Source organism: Manis pentadactyla, chromosome 4 (genome assembly GCF_030020395.1).
Source record: "Manis pentadactyla isolate mManPen7 chromosome 4, mManPen7.hap1, whole genome shotgun sequence".
NCBI lineage: Eukaryota > Metazoa > Chordata > Mammalia > Pholidota > Manidae > Manis > Manis pentadactyla.
In genome coordinates this window covers 75,064,515-75,083,574 of record NC_080022.1, presented here as the reverse complement: position 1 = coordinate 75,083,574, position 19,060 = coordinate 75,064,515, and the positions used below count along the sequence as shown (strand labels likewise).

At 35.4% G+C, this 19,060-nt stretch overlaps 1 pseudogene; it reads left to right on the top strand.

The window, feature by feature from the left end:
- Nucleotides 1-2,643: 2,643 nt before the first annotated feature.
- LOC118914977 (U1 spliceosomal RNA) lies at nt 2,644-2,818 on the top strand (annotated as a pseudogene).
- The last annotated feature ends 16,242 nt before the right edge of the window (nt 2,819-19,060 follow it).

Below are 19,060 nucleotides of genomic sequence, written 5' to 3'. Positions count from 1 at the left end.
AGAGCAATCTGGGAAAATAATGGCAAATTGCACATGATTTAGCTTTGCTCTTAGCTTTTATAAAGACCCAAGAACTATGAACCAAGCAATTGAGCCCTAATTAAGTCTCCTCTTGATCATCTGTGTTGCACACCCAATTCTCAGGCTGCATTTTAAAAAGGTAACATATCAACTTCTAATTCATCTGCTTTTTTCTCTGCCTTGCCTTTTTTTTTTTTTTAGTTTCCCCCCTTTTTTTTTCCTTGGGTAAAAGGAGGTTAATGTGAATCACTAAGAATTAAAAAATAATTACACGATGAAGAAATGGTTGAGGTGAATTTTAATTAGTGCCTAATTTAATGGAATTTGAACCCAGCACATTGGAAATATATGGCAGTAACTTTAGCTATTAAACTGCATAGCCTTTGCTTAAATGCACTGGGAGTTTAGAGAGATTATTCTAGCTGCTTGAAGATACCATGTTTTTCCATTAATGCCAGGGAAATATATTGAGTGACTAAAATATTACTAATAAAAATAAATGTGAAAGTTGTAAATTTCAAACAATGTAAGACCCATAGTTCATACCTGAATTTCCAAATGTGTATGTGACATTTCATTAAGCTTAAAGCGGAAGACACACTGTATTATGTCTGGCCTCTTTAAAAAAGGAAACTAAATATTTCCACAATTCGTCATCTTTCAGAATCTAACAATAATGAGGCAGAAAATGCAAAAGGGTCTTTTCTAAGCCAAGAGAAAGCCCTCATGTAAGCAATCTGGTCCCTGTGCTCAGATGTAAGGCATTGCCATGCCTCCCAGTATTCCCAATCTCTTCTCTGCCTTCCAGTGGGTTGTTTTTCATCCCTAAAATGGGAACAGTGCAATATACCAATTTGGATGGGAGATTATGAGGTGCTAATTGAAATCAACATCTACTTCAAACCTTTCCAGAAAAGGTAATACATGTTAAGAGTCAAGCAGAATTCCCAAGGGGACTTGCATTTTTTTGTCTTCGAAGTAAGTGATTCTACATTGAACCACTAGGCTGTACTGCCTTGAGAGACACCCCTATGGTTTCATCGGTGCTAAATCAGCCACTGGAGGGAGCCAAGATGATTCTCACAGTGTAGCCGAACATGCTGAACTGGTAGGGAAAGATAATTTAAAAATGGCATGCAAGGATGACAGAATTTGAACAAAATCCCTTTTATTTATTTATGCCCAAATCTGTTGGAATGTAAAATGCCATCTCGATCATGCTTTATTTATGGTGTGGCTTTTTTGGAAAAAAAAAAAGAAGAAGGAGAAGCATGTTGGCTTGAAGTTCTCCTCAGACTGAACCTCGTTGCCTCCAGCAAATGAGTGACGTAGGGAGCTCGGACAATGGAGCGAGCCTCGGCACACGCCAGACCTGGTGTGGACACCCTCGCTGACTCTGCTTGCCTGGTCTGGTCTGGGCAGGTTTGAAAAGGCAGTGCTTGTCATTTCGTGCAGCTAGAAATCATGCTTGTGCCTCTCCATGAATAGAGGGATGTGCAGTATGTAAAATTCCTAAAGACAATCTTATTTATAGCTGTTGCAAACAATGTTTATACAAAGTTTATTAAATATGTCACCCACATTGATTTATTCCTACCAATCTTTTCAATCACTAATATTTATGTGATGGGTTCAGTTGCAACAATTATTTTATATGCTGTAGAGTATGTTATAACTAGGGATTCACCCTGGCAATTATATGAAAGACAAAATGCTTCCTGAAGACCTCAGGGCAGACCAGGAAGTATATTATTGGACACAAGGTGGTTTTAACTGAATGCCACAGCACTAAATTTAGAGCAAGAAATGTAGAGCATCTTATGCTTAAAAATGAAAGCTGTTTTTTGTCCTTTCTGAAGTTTCCTTATTCCTGGAAAGGTAGCAAGCTCCTCTGCACATTTCTTCTCCCACATCCAAACCTGGGGCCTGGGACCACTTTCGCTGTCATCTCTTTGAATTTCTGTCACCTCTTGCTCCTCAGCAGCATTTATCCAGTACCTAAAGAGGGCAGAAGAGTCTAGTTGGCACTTATAAATACCTACAAAGGGAACTAGACACATAATACGAGCCTGGAACGAACTGGCATCTGATGTGAGGGATTGAAGCATTGTTAACAAACAAACCAAAATTGTCTGAGGAGCCCAAGGAACTATTGAAACTATAGGATGACAGACACAACAAAACAAAAAAAGTTATTTAAAACCACAATTGAATGCAACTTCTGTTTCCTAAGAAACACTAAAAGCCCTTTGGCAAAATTAACTAGACACTTTGGTGGGAGTATAGGGCCTTGGGCCATGGTATGAAAAAGACAGTAAAACAAAGAGGTAGCTAAGGTGTTCTGCAGTAGAAGTGATTTGGGGCTGAATTTCACTATAGAAAGGAGAGGGAAATTTTGGGGATCTAGGATAGGAAATGGGGGTGAATAACAAAGAGAAGGAGGTGATTACTGAGAAATTCTATGTGCTAGCAAGGCTGGGAAATGACCTTTGAGTGTGGGCATGTGTAACCTGAATGGTTAGAAAACATTGTGTTGTAATGTGTCTGGCCTGTCTCTATGTCAATGTTTTAGGAAGCAGGGAGTCCAAACTGAAGTAAACTGTTGCATGAAAGCATGTAGTGGTATTTAACTGGCAGGGGAGATACCATGATCATGAAGGTGGTTTTCCCAGGCCGAGGCTTATCCATTGCACTCTGAATGTGCTGACTGGTACGATTTCCCCAAATGTGGGAAACTCGACTGCATAATTTGTGGTAGTGGGGGAAAAAAAGTAAAAGCATGTAGTGATAATCCATAAACTGAAATAATTTTGTTGAAGCAGGAATGCAGAACAAAAGGTAACCTGAAGTTACTAGACACTCACCCTAACTCCAAGAATCACTGGGGGTGCCCTCGCTGAAAGATGAAGGCTTAAACCTTGAGATAATTTAATGTCAAGGGACAGAGGAAGGAACCCTCACCTAAGAGTTAGGCAATGATTTCCCAGGGGATGACTATGTCCTTCCAGTATGTAGTGGCAGTCTGGTTTTACTTACTCCTCCTTTTTCCTGTGCTATTTTTTTTTCAAAATTGTTTGTTTCTCTGCCAGGGGAGATTTTTTTTTCCACTAACGAAAACTTCCTCTTTAGTTGCCATTGGATTCAATTCTTCGGCTGCTTCATTTCATTGCCTTTTCTAATGATTAGCTGTATTAGGCAATGGAAATGTGTGGGACCATAGATTCGGGAGTGATGGTTTTGTATAAAACCAATCACTCTCAAATAGAATATATTGAACTTATAGAAGCTTTGTGGTCACCTCTTTTTTAGGAAAGCAATTACCCATGAGCTACATGAATCAATCAATTAATTAACTATTCATTGAGCGATCCTGGTACCAAGCTACGAGCTGGACAAAAGAGCCGAGAAAGACCTCCATCTGTGGTAAGTTTGCATGTGCATATGAGAAGGAGGGGAATGACCGTTCACCTAAGGAGGGCTGTCACAACAGTGTGGAGTGATTCTCATCTTCTTTATCCAATTTATCATCTGTTGCAAAGAGGAAAGATTTGACTTTAATTTGATTTTGGAATTGGGGCTTTGCCTTCTATGTCCATGAAACAGTGTTGGTTGTCTGTAAGGAAAAGTTCACAGAACCTAAGAAGTTAAGAGACTCTCCTTGCGGCTGTTAAAGGAAAGGTTGTAACCTTAATATTAAGTTGGTATCCAGAAAAAAATAATATAACCAATTTAAGAGATTCATAGTTTTACCCAATATGATGCTACAGTATTATTTTATACTTTTCCTGTGGGGATCTTGGTTTATAACTCTGACAAAGAATGCTCATTCAGTAGATCCCCAGAGGGCTAAATATAGTGTAATGTTGCTAACAGAGAAAGATTCCCTAAATTTCTGTGTCCTGTGAGAGCATGATAGCGTGTTTGGGGCCTACTTTATATATTCCTTCAAAATCCCAAGTTCCACTGAATTGCCAACTCACATTGCTGTCTGATTGCCATAATTTCCTTGGAATTATACATCCTAAGCCATGATAACACTCAATGACTTCCAGATGCCTTAACAATGATGGTCCACTGCGTAAGGAATCACCACAGATTATCTACCCTTTGATTTGTCACAGTTTTGCAGGGAGTTTATTACCAGTAGAAATATTAACTGAGGCTTCTACAGCCACCTATTTCTGAGAACTTTAGACAATATTACAGAAAAGGAGAAGAGGAGTCTGTTATTCTTTCTATGACATGGGGATGGGTCAGTGACTTCTGCCAAACTACCAGAAAAATCAAGTAGAGATCCACAGTCCTGCTAATGTTGATTCCTGTCCTAAACACGGAACAAATATCCAGTATTCTAGAGACCACTCATTCTTCACAGCAGCACAATGAAAAAAGTAAGAGAAGTGGTTATGTAGTGTGAACAATGCACTGAGCAGGGCAGAACAGAGTTCTTACCGTCTGCCATCAACCTTGGCCTTCATGATGCTGCGATGCATGTGATCTTGGATTCTGCGCCACAGACCTATGCAAAACTAATTGTTCATGTGATTTCCTGTCTGAGCCACTGCAGATGTCCCTTTCTGTAACAATTTAATTAACACTTTAAAGTAATGATGCATTAATTAATGCCAAATTACAATGAAAATCCTGGAGAATTATACTTTATATCAACATTAATGCAAAATGAGTTCCTCCTGGATAATTTTTCTTACAATGAATACAAAAAGAGATAATACTAATTAGGCCATCAATTTAAATTTACCATAATTTCATTCCATGTCATTTATCTGTTCTCTAGCACAAAACAATGCCGGTCTACCATACATTTGTTCAGCAATTGGGACGTCTGCAAAGCAACCAGACCTAGGTCATCTTTAGGGTGTGGCGAGATGGGTTTATATTTTGAATTTTATATCTCAGTTATTGAAAACAGGGTGTGCGTGTTTCTGTGAGAGAAGCAGAACAAGAGAGTGAGAGAAATCCAGTACTTTAGTAAAATCAAATGCCCTGACTTGGTTGAAGTTACATACTCAATTTTACAATATGCCTGGCATAACTTATCAGGCTCACTCTATCCAGTTGCATATAATTCAGTTTATTTTCCACTCTCAGGGTCATGACCCAGGAGTTGGAAGAATTGTAGTAACTCCGAGGTCATTTAATCATGAGCAGATCTAAATACATCTTCCCATATTCAGAAGTGACATGTTCTGTGCCTGTTACATTTAATTTTCATTGCTTCTAATAAGATGTTCCTTTCAGCATCAGGAAGAGAGAAGGCTCAAAAGGTTAATTTTACAATGCTTACTGATGAAGGAAAATGTGACACTGGCTCCTATACTACAATGCTTTTCTTTCCTAAGTAACCCTTCTCACTTCATGTTGAGACACACATGTTGGTATCTAGGACATTTAGAATCTGCAAAACATTTTGTTTCTAAGTCACAACACCCCTGACTAAATATTTTCATAAAATACTAAGTATTCTATTCTTACAAAAAGTCTTTCAGTGGTAAGAGAGAATGTGGTGGGGCACACTCCTTCAGGACTTAATCTTAAATTATACCTCTTTTTGACAAGGAACTCCAAGATGATGAGATTTGCACCTCTCATATTTAGGAATCTGGCATATACTTTGCTAAAGTGTCGTTAAAAACATATCTAATAAAATGGCCAATTTCAGTGTATAAGTGGAATGGATAAGTGCCAACAAAACAATCTTCCAAAAATGAGAATCTCTAACTTCAGAAGGGGTAACATCAGAATGTGGTCACGGTCGTTGTACCTCTGGGGCATTTGCCATGTATGTTGCTTACTCCTTTTAGCAATCTGAATTGTCACCAGGCCCTTCTTGAAGATCTCTTTCTCCTTGTATTGAATGACAGAAAAAATCTGGTTTTTATAGTTTAGTTTCCCCATGTTCTAAGTCAGCAGTGGAAGTTCTGCTTGCCCAGGTGTTCTCAAAGAAAGTAGGCAATGGGCCTAAATGAAGTTTGGCTGAAAGAAGTTAATTTTAAAAATACAATAAGCTCTGCCTTTGTTTTTATGCAGCTTTAGGGGAATACATATCAGTGACATTTACCTTGGACTATGTCCCAGTGCCCAGAATAACAAGAGCATGTCAGAGTGCATCAGGGACATTGGTATCCACTTCACCTCCTCAGCCTGGTTGACTGCCAGTCAATAGATGATGAAGACAGTTGAAAACTTGATGCTGAAGGGCTACTAGGTATCATATAGTCATCCTTCAAGCATCTGTACCTACCAGAGACATCAAAATTATATAATTCACCATGTGTTCCCAGGCTGCATCTGTAGAGGTTTTCGTGAAGATGGTAAAATCAGTAAGCTAGTTCATATTTGTCATTAATTAAGTGATTGAAAATTCTCAAGGTAATTCTAAATTAAATAGCACATAGTCATAGTTTAGCCAAGCACCTCAGATTTGTTTGTTTGCCTCTTTCAGTATCCCTCTTGTATTTTCTCCCTATCTCATTAACTTAAGAAGAAACTCTAGTAAAACACCATGCAAGTTTAGGAGCATTCTGAGATGGAACTGTGGTACAAAGATATAAATCGTGTCAAGTTGAACCAAAGATGAGTGTTTTCAAGTCTGTTCTTTTAATAGTCACTCAGCAAGGTTATTATGAAGAGAAACTACTTAGGCTATTTCTCACAGTTGACATAACTTAATACTTCTAGTTTCAGGTTCATTTTGAAATAACTGAATGGTGAAGGTAATACCTCTCAAAGGTATTACAGTATTAGGTTAGAAATAGTAACTTCACAAGGAAAAAAAAACCTCCCTTTTTATCGAGTAATCTTCCTGATTTTCTCACATTCATCAAAACACAGAACCAGCAAAAACCATAAGATCTTAGTGCTAAAGTTTTCACTTAAACCTAATATGTAGGAACCACCTAATATGTAGGAACCTGTTTGCACCAAGTCTTCTTCTCCTCAGGGATTTTTGCTGTACTACTTTGGTCCTTGACTCTGGAATTAGCAGTGATTCAAATCCCAGCTCTACCTTGAGTAAGCTACTATCCTCTCTAAGCTTCAGTTTTCTCCTCTGCAAAGTAGTGATCATAATACAAGTGGTTTTGGAGAATGAATGAAGTGTTTAAAAATTGTTTTACACATTTAGTTGAGGTTTTGTTGGTTACTTGAAAATTTATTCATTGGTACTGCAAACATTGATAGATCATCTAACATGGTACCAATCACAGCCTCTGGTAATAAAAAGATGATAAATATAGAGTCTCTCTCCAAAAGAACTTCACAGTTTAGAGGTGTACATAGGTACAAAAATAAATAATTAAAATATGTAGTGCTATAATATAGGTATGAACAAAATACTATAAAAGAACAAATATAGAGACTAACCTTGGAGAATCTGGGAGGATCCACACAATAGGTGATGTTTGATTTAGAGCTCAGCAAAGAATAAAAGCAACATCATGCTAAGAACCAAAGACAGATACAGGAAAGACATAGGTTCATTTTGTGACAAGTTATCCCACATGGTTGGATATGACAGACATGGGCACATAACAGCCTGTTTGTGAGGACAGAAGATTGTTCAAGCAAGACCGGGTGTAAATAACCAAAAAAAAATACATGTTTTTCCTTTTTAAATCTGGGCAGTTTGACAATCATATTAAAAGCTTTAAATTTTCAGGTACACTATGCCATTGCCTTCATTTTTTCTATTGATTTATCTTAAGGCAATTGGCATGAATACGAATAAAGATTTTTATATGAACTTCTGGTTTTTACCAAGATGGCAAACTAAAAGGTCTGTTGGACCTTCTTGTCCCAAATCAACACTAGAAACATTTAGAAAAAACAAGAAACACACTTTAGGAACAAATAATACCTCAAAACTGTAAGAAACCAATGGGACTACAGAGGACTGCTCCTTTTTGGGTGTGTAATAGTGGCTGGATGTAGCAAAGGGTAAGCAACTGAAACTGGAGTCTCAGGGTAGATACTCCATGGATAGAAGTAGAAGTTCCATTATTTGGATACAAGATATCTGGAGAAAAAGGTGTAATTTTTGTTCTTACTTTTCTTCCTATTGTCTTGGAGCTATTAGTGCCTGCCATTTTGCTAGTGACACAGACTGTGGGTGTTTGGGTCTTTGGAATACGATCAGGGTAGCACAGCAAAAATACCTGAGAGCATGAAGAATTGGGGTGAAGAGGTTCCTACCTATCAGCTGTCTTCAGGTACCCACTCGCTTCCTTTTCCTCTGACCCCCACAGCTTGTGGACTACCACAAAGAGAGTCTGCCTCCTGCTGTTGTTGTTTGGATAAGCCTTTCCCATAGGAGTTGCCTGCTGGGGTTACAGCAACAGCGAGCGGTCGACAATGATGATCACGTGTTGGCCCAGGTCATACTTCCCCTTCTGAAACTTGACTGGTCTGTCCTCAGCAGCACTGTAGTCTGGTTTCTTCTACTGCATATTCTACAGACAGAGGAGCTGACACTCACAAGAGAACACGGACCCATGCGCTGATAATGAGCTATTGTGGTGTCTGATTTCTTAACAGAACACACACCAAACTGGATAGCTACATCTTCCAAAAGTAAATGCATAGAACAGGTGGATGAATAATTTGAAAAAAGTATGATGAAAAATACTTATGAAATGGGGCAATAGAACCAGAAATGAGTTAAAAGATCAGATTGAGAAACTCTCCCAGAAGGCGGTAGGAAAGAGTGAAAAGGAAGAACATAGAAAAGCTGAGTTACAATGGGTGGAAGTACAGGTTCCATTATCTGGATACAAGAAATTTCAGGAAAGAAAAAAAAAAAAGAAATACTAAAAGAAGTAATGGAGAAAAATGTCCCAGAGTTTATGAAAAGTGAAAGACTTTAGAATGAATAGGGCTTATAGAATGCCAAAAAAGAGGAATAAGGAAAACCTCACATAAGGAGTATCAAGGACAAAAAGTAAATTCTGCTACCTTCCAGAAAGGAAGAGCAGTTTACCAACAAGGAAAGAAGAATGAGATTTGTATCAGATTTCTCCATAGCAGCACTGAATGAGAGAAACAATAAAGTAATATGTTTTAAAGTAGTAAAAGAAAATATTTAATTACAGAGATGTCTACCGTGGCATTGCTTGTAATAATAAAATATTGGAAGTGACCTGAATATCCATATTATGACACACAGTGCAGCCACTTAAAAATTATGTTGTAGAAAAATGTCTAAAAACATAAGGTGTTTGGGATAAATATATTTATTGCTCTGTGAATAAAAGATATACACATGGGCAGGATGATTCTATTTTTTGTTTAAACGGAAAGACTGAAAGAATATATACAGGAATTTTAGTAGGGGTTAGATAGGACTATGGGTCTGATTATTTCCTTTTTGCTTTTGTTATCATATACATCTGCTCTAATGGGCTTTTACTACTTTTTTCAAAAAGGAAAAAAAGTGATGCTTAACTATTGAATTAACTGATAGAACTCCAAGTCTAGATACTAATTGGGAGTGATTTTGGGTACTCGGAAGCTGCCACAAAAGTCCTGGTAAGACTTGACAAAGCTTGAGTGAAGACAGTGGCAAAGGGGATGACTCCAGAGGGCTTTACTGGATTGACACTCAGGAGAAATGAACAAGAATTGTTTAGCAATTGGATGGGGGACGTGTCAAGGATGACTCTGAGGTGTCTAGCTTCTCTGGTATTTTACTTATCAACTCCTAAATTTAGGTTTGAAAGAACTATTATGTATGTCCTTCTAAAGAAATGTTGTAATACAAAAGGCAGATATTTATACTATGTTTCCAGCAGCTCCTTCTGTGAAAGCACTTTTGAAGCTGATTTGTGTGAACACCTACACTGTAAGCCATAGATATTTTATTTTCAAGAAAAACATATTCTATAAACTCTTCCCCACCTGTGTCATTAAGCAAAAGCAATTGCTTTATTCACCACTAACCTCTGCCTGAGTTCTTTTGAATGCAGGTTCAAAGGCACATTCCATGAATATTTTTTTTTCCATGTATGTTGAAACCTGCTGGCAGATATTTTATACCCTTATGGAAAAATAGGCCAAGTGCGTGAATAGACAATTTATAATAGAAACAAAACAAATGACAGATATCTATATCTATATCTACAGACATATATATGTAAACGAAAAATGTTCGATTACCTTAGTAATGAAGATTAAACCTAATTTAAAAATGGCAAAATGATCTCTTATAAACATAATACAAAATGCTGACAGAATTTTGGTTAGATGAACATTTTCTTACATCATTAGTACATTTTCTGGGAAAGTTCCTAGATGAGAAGAACATTAAAAACATCGTTTTCTTCCAAACCAGGAATCTCATTTCTAGAAATTTATATTAAGGAAATAATTAGGGCTATAGTTAAGGATTAAGGTGAACAACGATTCGATAATGATTAAACAGATTGCATATTTGCTAAAAGCACATTTTCCCCCTCTAAATGTTTAATAATACAGGATAATACTCATGTTACATAAGTGACAAGCCCTATATGCCATGGAATTTTTATTTTTAAGGAGTTTTTTGTGCATTGAAAAAAAGGAGATGGAAATGAAAGAATCTGGAATTGCAACATTGTTTATCTCTAAATGATGAGAATATGGTAATTTTTACTATAATTATTGGTCCTTTTAAAAAGTTTTTAAAGTGAAACATGAAGATTATTAAATCAGAGGCAATTATTAAAAATAATTTATTTCTAATAGACTTTTTGGTGATGTTGGGCATTCTTTTGAATTCACCTGACATTTTTTCTTTAAATAGACAACAGGCATGGATATCAAATTCAGTTCAGTAATTTAGGAAAATTAGCACATGGCCATAGACATGTCTGTTTAACTACAGTGTTGTCTAGGAATTGTTCATCATTCAGTCAGTATGCACTGAGAGACATAAATCTATAACATATTAGCAGTGCAAGGGACTGAGAAATCATATGGTCCAAATCCTCATTGTGTAAGTGGGCTTTGTCAAAATTTACTTTCATTGTGAGGTGCTGGGAAGCCACTGAGGGTTTCCAAATGCTAAAGTGAGATAATTAAGATTATTTTGGTAATAATGTGGATGCTCGACTGGCAATGTAATAGTTGAGAGACAAGACATCCAGATAAAAGGTGATTTTAATAATCCAGGGAGGAGGTAATAAAATCCTACTGGGAAAGGGGTGGTGGGGCTGGAGAGCAGATTAAGTTTAGGAATGTACTTGGGAGGTAGACTTGACGTGCTAGAGCCAGATTAATTACGGTGAAAAGAAGAGAGAGGAGGCAACCTTTGTGTCTTCTTTAGAGGAACTTGATTAATTAGTAGTCATTAATGAATAGAGATTTACTTTCAGCTTCACATAGTTTTGAGAAATGTAAGAGACTTAAGAATTAGGTACATAGGACATGTGCACTGAACTTTAAAGATAAGTTAATAAAACTGATAAGTTATCTGTGCCATTTTTGTCTAGGCCATCATTTTCATAGCAACACCCAAAGCAACTTGTAGAGAAATAGGACTATTTTTAAGATTTCTACTTTATATCAATTAGAAACTAATTTGGAGTGTTTTCGTGTAAAGGTAGAAGATATTTCTAGTTCAGTCACCAGCTTTAATTAGTTGTTTTTAAACCAATATATTTTCTCCTTTTCTTTGGGCTCCATATGTTCTCCACTGAGATAAGGATTTATACCCTCACTGAGACACAGTAGGCATGCATATTCATAGAGTGTGCTTTCTTGCAGGCATGTCCTGTTGACATCAACATGCATATAAAAATGAGCTTAGGAAAAAGAAAATTTAAAAGTAAGGATGTAAGAGTGCATTCTTGTGTTTTACTGATGTTACTATAGATTCAACTAACTCAGCATTAGAACAATCTCAAATTAGACTCCAGCTATCTACCTAGTGTTCTTGCCACACCCTTACCAGGTGGTCAAGTCCTTGTTTAAATACCCCACAAAGGAGCTATTTGTTCTGTAAATATATTATAAAAGCTTATCTTTTAGCAAGTTGAAATTTGTCTTCTTACAGCCCATATTTATTGATCCTAGAACAAGGGAACCAAGTCTGTGTTTGGTGTACCTGTTCTTTAACTAGCAAGGTTCTCCTTAGTATTTTCTTCTTCATTCCATTTACTTATTCTAACTATGCTTTAATCCCTTCATTATCCTGATTGTTCTTTTCTGAATGTGCACTAGGTGTGTCCTATCTCTGCTGAAAAGATAAATTTACCTTTTAAACTATGAAAATAAAGGGTTTCTTAACTTCTAAATTTGATAAACAACTATTTAAAACTCATTTTTAAGAAACGCCTTCTCATTGATCTTCTTGCCTCTAGATGTGTTCCTTTTCGGTTCAGTTTCCAATCAGTCTCTGGAGTAAACTATCTGAACTGCATTTCCTACTGTGTGGATTAAGGTCCTTAGATAAGCAATGGTAAACAGAATTATAAGTGCAAGAGAATTCTTAGGAGTGCTTCCTGTGTGCCTCTGAAGATAAAGTGGGGGTAGCTGGGGAAGGAAGTTAGAGGCTTCAGATTGAGAACCAGGTCTGACACTCATGAAAGGAGAGGGGGAATGAAAGGGGAATGAGTAGAAAAGGTCTTCGGCGGCATAGTGCAAAAAAGCAAACAAAATAAACAGAGTACATGCGATGTAATAAAAGTCATGCTATTTTCAGGCTTTGCTTCCAAAGAATTAAATGACCAAAAGCAGAATTCTGGAATATCCATAGAGTTCTGAGGGAAAAAAACAAAACAAAACACAAGCCAAACAGACAAAAAACACAACTATTTGAACTCAAAATTAGCCAAAGACTATATGTATTATTCAAGATCCATTTGGGAAAATAAGAATTCACTATAGGTATATCCGCCAGAGAATTGTTGATGAGTGTTGGAAGGGCTGGGATAGAAAAAAGAAAGAAAGAGGGTTGGAGGACCAAAGATACAAAAGGGTTAAATTTGAGACTCCGGCTCCCCAAAAGCTGGTGAGACCCTTGAGCTGGAGTCAATGAGCCTGTTTCTTCCACTGCTTGCTGGAGCAGCTGTTGCAGTGGGCTCTGAATCTGCCAAAGGGGTGCTGCCCAGACCAGGAATAAATCAAGGAAAAGAGGCTGCCTTTGCCCACTCTGTTTGAGCCTGGAATCAACCCGCTCCTACTCCTACTACAGTTACTGCCAACAACTGCCAACTGACTGCCAGTGTTGCAGCCAGAGGAGGAAATTTTGCCCATCCTGCTGTCTTCTTATCTCCTACTAGTACCTTCTATTAGTAGAACGTAACAGGAGAACAGCTGGCAAGGAAGACTGAGAAATGTAACTTGCAGACTTTTAGCCTTATTTAGTACGTAGAAAAGCACAGAAGGGTAGAAACAGAAGCTCAGGGCAAATGGGCAAATGACTGGCATAGTAGGTGTATCAATCAACAATGAACTTAAGTATATGGAAGTCATAGCATGAAACAGAAGTGACAATTTAAACCACATAAAGAATGTCTAGTTTTATTAAATTGTAACAAGTTTTTTCCCTATAGTTTCTACTTTTCTAAATAATGAGAATTTTTTAGCTTTATCTTATAGAATTGTATAAGTATTTTAAAAGAATTAGTATCCTTTACTTCTGGTGTACAAAGATGTGAATTCGACACACACACACACATTTTTTTAATCGTTAATATCCTTATTGCCTTCACCGATAATTTTTTTTTTTGCTTCATCCAAACTGCCCTTCCACATACACAGAAACATGAATCACTATTTACAAAGGAGATTCTGGTCAATTAGGTTAGATAAGAGTATGGAAGGGAATTAATTATAAGCTGTAATGCTTATAGATCTTGCAAGATCTATCAAAGGAGTATCAGATGTCTCTGTATGTCCCAGATAACATCCTTTTTGTCTCACCTCTGGTTTCAGTCATGGTTTCCTTTAGCCTTCTACCCACCCCACGACAGGGATCTGCTCACATGAAAACCTAGTGTCTCCAGGGCTTTCACTTTCTGCCAGGGCTTCTCTCATTTTACAGAAGCTGGTAGAAACCAGCCTGGATGGCCAGGAGGTATCCAGGAGTTAAAGCTCCGAAGGGTTTCTCCTAATCAATGGGAGACATGGCTGATATGTAAATAATTCCAATCTATCCTTTAATGCAATTGTGAGTTATTTTCTATATTCCTTAGAAAGTTCTTGTTGGAACTGAGCTCCTTTTGCCCTCCATGGGGTCCTAAACAATGCAGCATTATGTTATTTTTTGCTCCATTCTTCTCCCCATCCTTCATTCTCATCCACTGACATTATCTATTAAATAAACTATCTGTACACAGGTCATTGCTTTAGATTTTGCTTTCCAGGGAAACCCAAGCTAAGTTACAGGGCAAATTCATAACAAAGATTCAGCAAAGCACCATTTTGAGAAATATGGGTAAAAAGAAGAAATGCTGTATTAGACACTTAATGGAAAGCAAAATGCACTAGTGGATTTGGAAAAGGGTAGAGAAAATGGGACCTAACAGAGTTTTTCCAGGTTGCCTGACACCTTTTACATCAGAAGCAAAAGAGCTGCTAATGGGGTTCCTCAAACTCTCCCATTCTCTTCCCTCTACTCCTTCTCTACCTACTAAAGTCTTACTAACCTTGACAGCAAAAACAATGCCACACACACACACTTATCAACCTATTGATCTTTTTATCATCTACCTATAAATATACACAATATACATAATATATATGGTATATACATATTTATATATGTATATTCTTCATTCTGGGCTACTTGTGCCTTTAATATTTTACTTGCTGTAGCACCATTACGATTATTCAGCCTCAATTCTTTTCCTTCATGGTAGTTGTCCTTTTATTCACATAATTCTATGACTTTGGTTGATTTCAAAATTACTAATGAGTTTTTTTACCTGCCTTTTTTTCTTTCCTGAGCTCTTTTAGAAATCATTAAGTTATCCAAAGCACCCGTTTAAACAATATTGTATGAACTATAGTTGCTTAGACTTTGCAAAACCTTGAGATTTATTCTTGCTATCATTGTGCACAATGGCAGCTTATTGTCAGTGCCAGCTTAGAGTCATAAAGTTTTTAAAGTTATATTGCTTATTTTTTTAAGACAAAATATTTGTTGTAGAGGAGGAACTGTGACCAGCTTGGTTTAATTGCTTGGTTGAATATATACTTGGCTCCCTGCTGATCCACACACCGCCACCATGCCTTAATCATAGTTTGGATTTATTAAAATTAATTAAAGTTTACATAATTCATTCAAGAGGTACTTTTTGAACATTTACTACCTATCAGACAGTATTCTTGATGATGGTGAATAAAGCAGTGGATCAAAAACATTCCAGTTTTTCTGGAGCTTAATTTTCTAATGGGGAAAGAAAGATAATATATAACATATATATATATAATATTCTAGATGGTAATAAGTGCTGAGGATACACTTACTAAATTTAAATCTTACCAGAGTATTTCTAAGATTTTTTTCATTAATCTACCTTTAATACCACTTCTCATTTTAACCCTAAAGTCTTTTATAAAAGCTGAAAATTCTAATCCATAATGTTCTCTTTATAATTTTAAATTCCTGTTCACTTTTTCTTCATTTTACAAATATTTGCTTTTCAAGAATGCTTTCAATTATTTATTTTATTTTATACAATATCAATTAGCAACTTCCAGATTCCAGCAGTGATTTAATTTGTTTATATTCATTTTCATATCATCTTTAAGTCATCTTTTTTAATAAGAGAAACTCATTCATTCATTCATCCATTCAAAAGATATTTACATTTATTTTGTGTCAGGTGCTAGAAATGCTATGAAAATACCTAGTAATATCATCTTATAATGACAATAGAAAGCAAAAGATTTTAAAGCAGTTTTCTTTTTCTGTGATGGTCTGAATCTAATCATGGGAAGAATTTACCCTGCTGCACAGCATATTTCTTTGTATAGATTACCTGTTGACATTTTATGTTTACTTAACTTTGAACAAAAGATCTCTATTAAGACTACAGGTCTGAGGACAGCCAGAATGTAAGGATCAGACTCAGTTCTGCATAACTGAGGCCAAGAGCCTGGTAGGCTGCTCAACTGCTCATTGATACTGGAGGACAGCTGAGGTCTTAGGGGGCTGAGTTGCTTTGTCTAAATTCTATTTATTCATTCACTTGGTCATTTTTTGTTGTTGTTGTTCATTTGTTACTCCAACCAATTTTTGTAGTGGAATCCAATTTAAAGAATAAAAGCTGCTAAGAGCTGATTATCAAGTTGCTTGTAGAACTTTGAAGCACATGGACCATGGGAACTAAAGGAAACTTGGGCAGAACATTTTGCTTGTATTTTTATCTTTACAAATGGGCTTTTGCTTAGAGTAACTTTGTGATCCTTGAACAGAAGAAGGGACAAACTAAATCTCTTGCTCAAATGGTCTAAGTGAAGAAAGAGTTAAGAGAGAATAATGGATAAGGCTCTGAATAGAAACCAGTTCTCTGTCCTCACCCATTAGAAACGAGGTTCAAAAACATTTCTTTCAGAATCAGAATATTGGTTTCTCATTTTACAGTGGGATTCCATTGAATACAATTTCTTTTTCAGATACAATATTATATTAGAATTTTATAGCTTACTGGTCCTTCAAATCTTTAAATGAGAAATCTTCCATAGTCTAAGCTATAGAATTCCAAATTATTTTCCATTAATTTGTTCTGAAAATGTCAAATATAAAGTACAATTGAAAGACTTTTAAAGAGTAAACTTTGCTCTTTATGTTTGAAATTAAGTTTTACTATACTTGTTTTGTCTCTTTGGTAGTCATTTGTTATTCCTTTAGCTATTGATCAACTCATCTTACTTTTTAAAAATTGCAGATTACCCATTTTTCCTAAAGACTTTATCATCTATAACATTAACTAGGGTTCAATATTTTTTAAACAATAAGTTTAAAACAATAAGTTTTTAATGTAAAACTTGCATATGATAAAATAACCAAATCTTAAATGTACCTTTGCTGGATTTTGACATATGCTGTGTAACTCAAGCCTCTATTAAGGTACAGAATGTGAAGTTCTTTCATGGACTTCTCAGTTTCTCCCCTAATTTCCTGAGAAACAAAATTGTTCTTTTTTTCTTCCATCACAAATTAGTTTTTCTTATTTCAGAACTCTAAATAGAACAATACAGTGTGGTTTCTTTTGTGTAAGAGTTTTTTTACTGAACATAAAGTTTTTGATATTCATCCATGTTGTATGTTTTGATAGTTTCTTCTTTTTTATTCTTGAGAAATGTTCCATTGTATAAATATATGACAGTTGTTTTATCTTCCTATTTATAGACATCTGGCTATTTCCAATTTTTGGCTATTTTGGAATAAATCTGAAATTTGATTCAATAATGTTTTCTGAAGTATTTTTGCATCTACATCCATGACAGATATTTGTCAGTAGTTTGCTTTTTGTAATGTCTTTGTCAGATATCAGTATTAAGGTTATGTTGGCCTCATAAAGTGAGTTAGCAAGTATTCCCTCCTCCTCTAAATTCTGTAAGCCTTGTATAAGTTTGGTGCTATTTTCTCCTTATATGTTTGATAGAATTCACAAAACTATTTGGGCCTGGAGTTTTCTTTGAAGAAAGGCTTTTGAAGGTTTATTTTTTTACTAAACATGGAACAGTTCAGATTTTTAATTTCACTTAATGTCACTTTGGATGAGATGTCCCTCTCTCCCCCCACAATATGTCTATCTCATCATAATACCAATAATTTTTTGGTATAAAGTTAACTATAATAGTGTTTTATTATCCTTTTAATGTCTATAGGATTTGTAGTGATAAGAATACTTCCATTCCTCTTATTGCTAATTTGTGTTTTTTATCTTTTTTCTTGATCAGTCTAACTAGAAGTTTATTATTTTGTTGATCTCAAAAAAAATGCTTTTGCCTGTATTAATTTCTCTATTGCTTGTCTATTTTTTAAATTCATTAATATCTGTTATTATCTTGATAATATCCTTCATTTTACATGTTTTGTCTTTAATTTCCTCTGCTTTTCCCAGCTCCTTAAAGTGAACTCAGGCTACTGACTTTAGACCTTTTTTAATAACATAAGCATTTAAAGCTATCACTTTCCCTTTATTGTTACTTTAGCTGTATCCTACATGTTTTGATATGTTAAATTTTCATTGTTATTCAATTTGACATATTGCCTAATTTCCCATTATCTCTTCATTGACTTTTGGATCATTTAAGAGTCTGTTATTAAAATTCTAAATATTTGCTTTTTTTCTTCCAAGATACCTTTAACTTTTATGGTTTTCTAATTGAATTCAAATGTGATCAGAAAACATTGTTTTACAATTTCAATTCTGCTAAGTATGTTTTGTGACCTATTTCGTGATGCAAGATACAGCCTATCATTTTGAATATTTAATTTGCACTTACAAACATGTCTATTCTCTGGCTGCTCTATGTGATGTTCTGTAAGTATTCATTAGGTCAAAATGTTGAATTTATTATTTAGATTATCTCTATTTTCACTGAATTTTTGTCTGATTTTTCTATTAATTACTAAGACATTATTGTTAACATTTCCAACATGGTTTTTGCAATTGTCTATTTCTCTCTTTAATTGTGATGATTTCTGCTTTATGCATTTTAAAGCTCTGTGAGTAGAATTAATCATTTTTATGTCTCCCAGATAATTTAATCTTTTTATCATTATGAAGTTTCCTTTTTTTTTTCTGGTAATACTCTTTGTCTTTAAGTTATTTTATCTGTTATTAGTTTAACTACTCTAACTCTGTTATGCTTATAGTTTATATATCATTTCTACCCATTTACTTTCAGCCTTTCTGTATCTTTATAGTTAAAATGAGTTTTCTGAAGATAGCAAATAGTTGAGTCTTGATTTTTTTATTCATTTTGATAATCTCTGACTTTTCATAGGAGAATTTCATCATTCATATTTAATATAATTATTGATAGAGTTGAATTTAGTTTTCCTATTTTATAATGTGTTTTCCAT